The following is a 7,198-nucleotide window of genomic DNA, read 5'->3' on the forward strand; positions in this document are numbered from 1 at the left end:
TTGGTCTCAAGATCATGAGTTCAAGCCCCACACTGCATGTAGATATCATTAAAAAAAAAAGAAAGAAAAAGAAAAAGAAAAATTGGTGTGGATTAAACATTAGGCACTGGATGTTTTTGAGGGATAAAGTGACACAATCGAGACTGAACTTTAGAAAATCCAATCTGTTCACAATACCCAGGATGGAGCAGAGGGAGGCAAGAATTGCAGGAAGAGAGACCAGGGTTATTGTGGTCAGATTGATTGGGGATAGATAGAGTATAAGGTAGAAGAGCAGCTAGAAAGGGACAGGTGAGTCAGAGCACCAAAATGCTATGGTTCTTGTTATAAGTGATGGAAGATAGAGGCTGATGGGGTGATAAACTTGGTGGTAGGGATGATATGCCCTGGGGTGCTCATGGCCAGTTTCTTAAAAGAGGTAGGACTTGAGGTGGAGCATGCAAGATGAGGAAGGTTTTAATAGGCAGCAAGGAAAGGCACAGATAATCTTTCTACCAGAATTTAATGTGTTAGAAGACATGGAGGAAGCTTTTTTTTTTTAATAAAGATTTTATTTATTTATGAGAGAGAATGGGGGGAGGGTCAGGGAGGGGGGCAGAAGTAGACTCCACGCTGAGCAAGGGACTCTGGGATCATGACCTGAGCTGAAGGCAGACACTTGGCCTACTGAGCTACCCAGGTGTCTGAGAAGCTTCTTCTTGGGATAGATAATCCATCTAAGCACTTAGGGCTTAGCCAGTGCCTGTCATACAGCAAATGTTCACAACTATAATGCATTATTCTCAAAAACAGCAAGTAATGCCTCCTAAAAGCTTAACAAATTGGGACATGACTTTGGATGGCACTGTCAATGTTCTCGTTATTTCTAAACAGATCTGTATGGAATGGGAAAAGCTTTGGTTGGGCCGTAGATTATTCAACTATAGGCCCACTCTGAACCAGATAGTGGGTTTCTCATTCTATCCATCAGTTTCTCTTCCTTCCAAGGGAGAACCAGTGGGAATTGACACTAGCTGGACGGAGAATCCCTAGAAGCCCATTCCTGACCCGCCATCTCCCTCTCACCCTAGTACTCATCTCCTTGTCATCTTGTAAAACTTGAGTCCAGGAGCTGATTTTCCTTGGGGTCCATTAACAAAGAAAAGATCCCAGAGCAAATATGGAAAGGGTCTCACTGTAAGTGCTTGAAAGATCCTATCTGAAGACGTGTTCCAATTTTGGGTGGCACACAGTCATGAGAAGAAGTAGCATCTGGATAAAATCCTATGACATGGCTAACCCTGATCATCCTTTGGGTCTCAGCCTGAAAAATCCTTCCTCCAAGAAGTCCTGACAACCCTGAAACTGTTTGAGTGTCCCAATCTAGGCCTTCTTACACTCTGAATCTCCTCATCATAGCAACTATCACACTACTGTTATTCTTGTGGTTACGTGTCCCATACGTGTACTCTCTTATACACAAACTCTTGTTTGTATGTCCCTGTGATGGAGAGACTCCAAAGTGACCCCCCAATGATCCCAGTGACCCTGTGTTTTCCATGCCTTCATATAATCCCCTCCCCCTGAATATACGTAGGACCTATGACTTGCTTCTAATTAATAGCATACAGCAAGATGAAGGGATGTCACCCCCGTGGATATGTTAGGTTACATAATACTCCATTTCAGCAGACTGGAGCAGGAGACTCTGCTTTCTGACTTGATGAAGTAACTGGCCTTGTTGAAGAAGCCCATATGGCCAGGGAGCTACAAGAAGCCTCTAGTTGTCATGGGCAGTTTCTATGGGTAGCTTCTAGAAGTGGTAACCAGGAAAGAAAAGTTAAGAAAAGAGATGGGGGTTGGGGGTGCATTGAGACAATCAATGTTCTATGGCCTGATGGAATCCAGCTGATAGTCAGCCAAAACCAAGGCCTACAGTCTTACCATGGAAAGAAAGTAAACTCTTCCAGCAACCTAAATGAGCTTGGAAGTGGATTTTTCCTCAGTCAAGCTTCCAGATCAGAACAGAACAACTCAGTGGATGTCTTGAGTTTAACCTTATAAGACCTTGAGCTGAGGGGCCAGCTAAGCTGTGCCCAGACCCCCGATACACAGAACGTGTGATACAAAAATGTATATTGTTTAAAGCTTCTAAATGTGTGGTAATTGGTTACAGCATTAGAAAACAAATATATCCTCCCCCACACACACACACTGGACAATAAGCTCGTGTGGGCAGGAATCATGTCCATAATGTACCACCCCATTGTACCTCCATCACCTCCCATGGTGCTCAACAAGTATTTGTTGAAGGAATGTACATCATCCCTACAATTCTTACAACCACTTGACAAGAAGTATTATGTTTACTTAAGGTTTACTAAGACTGAAAGGAGGTAAGTGACGTTTCCAAGCGAAGAGATAGGACTCGAACTAGTACCTCTTCAGGCCAAACCCTAAGCTCATTCACTAACATCACAGCTGTAGGAACAGTGCAGGCTTTCCATCTTGGCAGAGCCAGTGGAAGCTTACACAAATTATTGTCCCTAGCCCACGCTCATTGCAGACATCACTAATAAATCCCTATATGCTTTCGGGCTGCGTCCATTGCAAACCCTCTCAACTCAGCATTTCAGTAGCCACGAGCAATTGATCAGAGCTGGCCAGGGAGAAGAAACCTATTCATCATCTGAGCTCTGAGCTCCAAGTTCTAGCTATATCTCCATGCACCCAAATTTGGGATCCATTCCTAGGAATTATGGGAAATAATATGAAAGAAATGAAAGTCTGAGTATAGGTAGAAGTGGTACCCAGGAAAGAAAAGCCAAGAAAAGGAGGTGCAGGGAGACAATGTTTCTAGAACCTTCCCCTCAGAGGAAAGCCTTACAACATTTCTGGGCAGGAATTCCCCTAATGATGCAGGCTACAGCTGGGTTCTCTCATGGCTGAATTCCCCAAGCTAACTGATGGTTTCTTCCTTGCACAGAAATCAGGCTCAGCAATTAGAATCCTTTTTTAATTATTGTCATTGCCATGCCATCCCGGCTGATGACTTTACCAGGGGTGCAATGGATTGAACATTGGCCATGGCTGATATTTTTGTTGTTTTGACAATTAAGGTGTTATGATTGCCTGAGGGGTTACAGTTTTGATATTTTAAACATTAATCTCCAGGAAGGAAAGCTAACTGCTCAAGCAAGGAATACCTAGGCTGCCATAAACGTGATGGAGCCTTGAAGAAAGAAAACAGACTGAAAAGTGAGGCAAACGGTCAACGAATTAGTTGTTTGGTTTTGTCTTTATTGTTAATAAATTGATTAAATCCACTTCGCCCTGGGCATTAAATAGACGAGGGTTACCAAATACATTGTGCTGACAATACCACCTCTCATGCCGTGGCAGGCATTACTAATTAATCACATCATTCTCTCCTCCCTGAGTCCCAGCTTGGTCTTGGAACTCTTCCCAACACAGAGCTCCAAGCAGCCAATAACAATCTATCATTTTGGATCTGCAGGCAAAACTACTTGCCATCCAAGAGTAGAGGCACAGCCCCAACTCACAAGTTACCAAACAAAAAACAGTAGAGTAAAGCTTTTGGATTAAGAGCACAGACACTGGACTGAGAGTCCTTGGACTTGAAGCCCACCTCTGCTCTCCACTTAGCCATTCCATGCCTCGTTTTGTCACCCATAAAATGGGAATGATAGCATCTACCTTGTGAAGCTACAAGATGATTACATAAGTTCAAATATGTACAAATCCCAGAAGAGTACCCGGCAAACATAAGCACTATTCTTCTTATATTCTTATACTTTGAATAAGAATATTCTTATACTTTGATTCTCTTTGTTCCATGTACAAAATCTAGCTCTCCTACTGGACTGTAGGCTCTTCAAAGGTAGGCACCATGCTTTTCCTTCTTTTGCAGTCCCGGCGCTTAATATACATAGGAGCTGAGTCAGTACTTGTTAAATAAACTGTTGAATCAAACTCTTCCAGTGAGACTGGCAGACTCACTATTCCTCCCCCAGCGCCTTTCGCATTTCTGCCTCCTGTCTCTCCCATTGTTTCCCACCCCCACCCCCCCATACCTCCTACCAGCCTCTCTCTCTCTCTCTTTTTTTTTTCAGCCTCTTTCTCTTTAAGGCTCCAATTCCTCTTCACCCTTCTACGCTCCCCACCAAACCCACCTGGCCAATATTCACCTGATTCCTACCCATCCTTCAGAGCCTGCCCAGCTGGAGTAGTTATTCATCTGCTCACCAAATATTTCCAGCTTTCTGCCTTCTGGGCACATAGTGGAATTTTACTTTCTGCTCTGCCCCCCCGTGGTTGGGTGCAACCATATTAAAAGTCTGGCCCATGACTGAAGAATTTGATTGCTGGTGTGAGACCCTCCCAGTTTCAGATCTGTTTCCTCTACGACCACAACCGGCAATGTTCCAACCTGCGGCTGCTCCACTTGTCTGGTTCAGAGTGAAATTAGGGGGGCAGAGCCACTAGCTGACCCATGATGGACCAATAGCATGAATGAGAAATAAATCTTCATTTCTTTAAGTCCCAGAAATTTGTTGTTGCTATTTCTGCACCATCACCTGATTTATCCTGACAGATACATTACCTTAAGGTCAGCATCCTCCTGCAAGCCTGCTCTAGCTACCCTGACCCACAATAAGTTCTTCAAAAGGGCAGGGGAAAAAAACCCTCTTACTCATTTTTATCCCCAAATCTAGCATAGTGTCTTGCACACAGTAAGTGCCCATTAAATGACTGTTGAATAAATGAGCAGTCATTAATCTCTGGGCCTCTAGTTTCTCAATCTGTAAAACAGGATAATAAATTTCTCATTCTTCTTACTTTGCAAGGGTGTTGTGGGGCTAGAGTGGAATTATGTGTAAGAAAGTGCTTTGTGGACTATACAATGATGAACACATCTCAAGCATTATTATTAGATAATAAACTACTGAGAAAAGTTCTCAGAATTCATTCATCCATCTTATCCTTGGTACTATTCCAGTTTGATAATTAACTACCTCCCCCCCCCCCCCACACACACACACAATTCTTAAGTTCTGTTGCTGTTCTTAAACTCAAGAATAATGACAGCGGTCAATATCTACTGAGTGTCGATACATGCCAGGCACTGTGCTGGATGCTTTTCATGCCCTTGTCATTATAATCCTCAAAGAGTCAGAGAATTTGGGTACCATTCGCTTATGTTACAGATGGCAAAACTGAGCTTCCAGAGAGTTAAGTAGTTGACCCAAGGTCAAATGGCAAGAAAATTGCAGAGTCGGGAGTTTGATCAATAACTCCAAGTATTTGGAGTCCTTGGAGGGAAGCTATTAGCCACAGCACTATTCTCCCTCCCAAGGAAGGTGTGAACTAAACACTCTGAACTGGGCAGGAAGGAGCATTGCACACTCAGGCGTCTTCAGTGTGGCCACTGAACCAACAGCAGAGACTCCATGTATGCAGATAACCAGACACTGCACTCATTTTCCCAGAGTCACACTGGTTGAGTTGCTGCTGGATGTTTTAATATACACACATCCATGTAGATGAGTCCACTCCCAATTTAGGAAACCCAATACACAGCAAGACAGACAGACACACACACACACACACGCACACACACACACTTACTTCTCACTTTAGAAAAGTTCATGCCATAAAAAGCATTTAAAATAGGGTCAGTTTTGTGACTGTTTGCCCAGTGCAGTCACACAGGCCCAGCCCTCAAGGGGTCACCCATGCCTGGGTTTTGACGCTCTGTAATCACCATCTTAAATTTCTCCAATTTTACCTTTGAGTGTGTATTTTGCCAATGAAGTCGGATGGAACAATGCAGATGCTTCAGAGGTCCAGAGCCTTAGCTCACGCACAGTCCCAGCCCCTGCCACCTCCCGGCTTCCCAGGGGAGGAATCTCAGCTGTCCAAGACCCCACCCCACGTGCTCCAGAAGCCCTCGTCCCTGTCCCCACCGGAGCATCCACATGGAGAAGGTTGGGTCAGGCAGTGTGTGGAGCAGAGCACTAGAATCTACATCTGGGCATAGTATTTAACCTCCCTAAGCCTCCATTTCTTCACCTGTAAAACGCAGATAAAGCCAATACCTTCCTCGTGGGGTTGTTAGAGGAATTAAATTTGAAACCCCCTGGAAAGTAGTGAGGTCTGTGGCACACAGCAGCAGCTCAGTAAAGGGCAGGTGTCACATTCTCACCATGAGCTGCAAGAAGTGGTATTATGACCCAGGTGTCAGCCGAGAAAGCGGGGCCTACCCAGATCAGGCTCTGCAGCCAGAGGACCCCTTGTGGAGGAGCCCAGATGCAAACACCCTATGGCTGCCAGATGCCAACAGCCATGTCCTTGACCCCCATACCACACTGCTCCATCCCGAAAGAGGGCCTCATTTGATGGCCTGAGTCCCACCCCAGGCCTAAATCTGAGGTCCTCAAGCCACACGGCCCCCTGAACTTGGGGATCCAACAGAACCCTGTGGCTCTTAAAGTCCTGGTGGTGATCAATATAGCCCTACCAGGTAGCAACCACCACCACCATGCGTGGGAGCCCCAAGAGACCTCCAATTCGGACATCCCTTCCACAGAGCCCCATACAGTGCCTGCCCAAACAGGTACCCAATAAGCTTCTTTGACAAACTATGCAGCTGATAAGGCTGCACCGTACCTACCTACCATTTGATGCCAACACTGAGCAGTGGGAGGCGTGCAACAAAATAACTAGCAGCAGCTCAATTGAAACGAAAGGCAAAGGAGAAAAAGTGAACCAGACAGACCAGGCGCACACATCCCAAACCAAGGCCTTCATGCCTTTGAAATGGAATCCAGGGAGATAGCAGGAGCCCCCCTGAGAGCCGGAGGGCCTCTCGCCTTCCCTGGATTGCCGCACTCTTCGGGAGTCTCCAATTTCTGATCTCTGAAGCCTCTGTGCAGGGGTGTGTGTGAGTCAGCCCTGGAGCTGGCAGCGCCCCGGCCTCGCGTGGAGTCCAAGCCCGTCTCTGACACATGGGGGGGGCAGCGGAGGCAGGAGTGGGTGTTTGCTGACAAGCAGCTTCATGGGAACGCTTGCCTTGGCATTTCTCAGTGCTGAATCAGGGAGAAAAGTTGGGCAGAGTGCTGCGGGGTTCAACTAAGGGGGAGGGGGAGGGAGACCAGAGCCCGGGGTGCAGGAGCCTTAGTAGAAGGAGCAAGAGGAC

At 45.9% G+C, this 7,198-nt stretch overlaps 1 long non-coding RNA gene across 1 annotated transcript in view; it reads right to left on the reverse strand.

Annotated features, from left to right (window-relative positions):
• Positions 1-6,979, reverse strand: part of LOC140603392 (uncharacterized) — a 49,690-nt gene extending 42,711 nt beyond the window's left edge. Inside the window, exon 1 of the long non-coding RNA XR_012006370.1 lies at positions 6,674-6,979. This is a non-coding gene — a long non-coding RNA (uncharacterized lncRNA). The remainder of the gene's footprint in view (positions 1-6,673) is intronic.
• Positions 6,980-7,198: the final 219 nt, after the last annotated feature.

The sequence above is a fragment of the Canis lupus genome, chromosome 14, assembly GCF_048164855.1.
Source record: "Canis lupus baileyi chromosome 14, mCanLup2.hap1, whole genome shotgun sequence".
Lineage (NCBI taxonomy): Eukaryota > Metazoa > Chordata > Mammalia > Carnivora > Canidae > Canis > Canis lupus.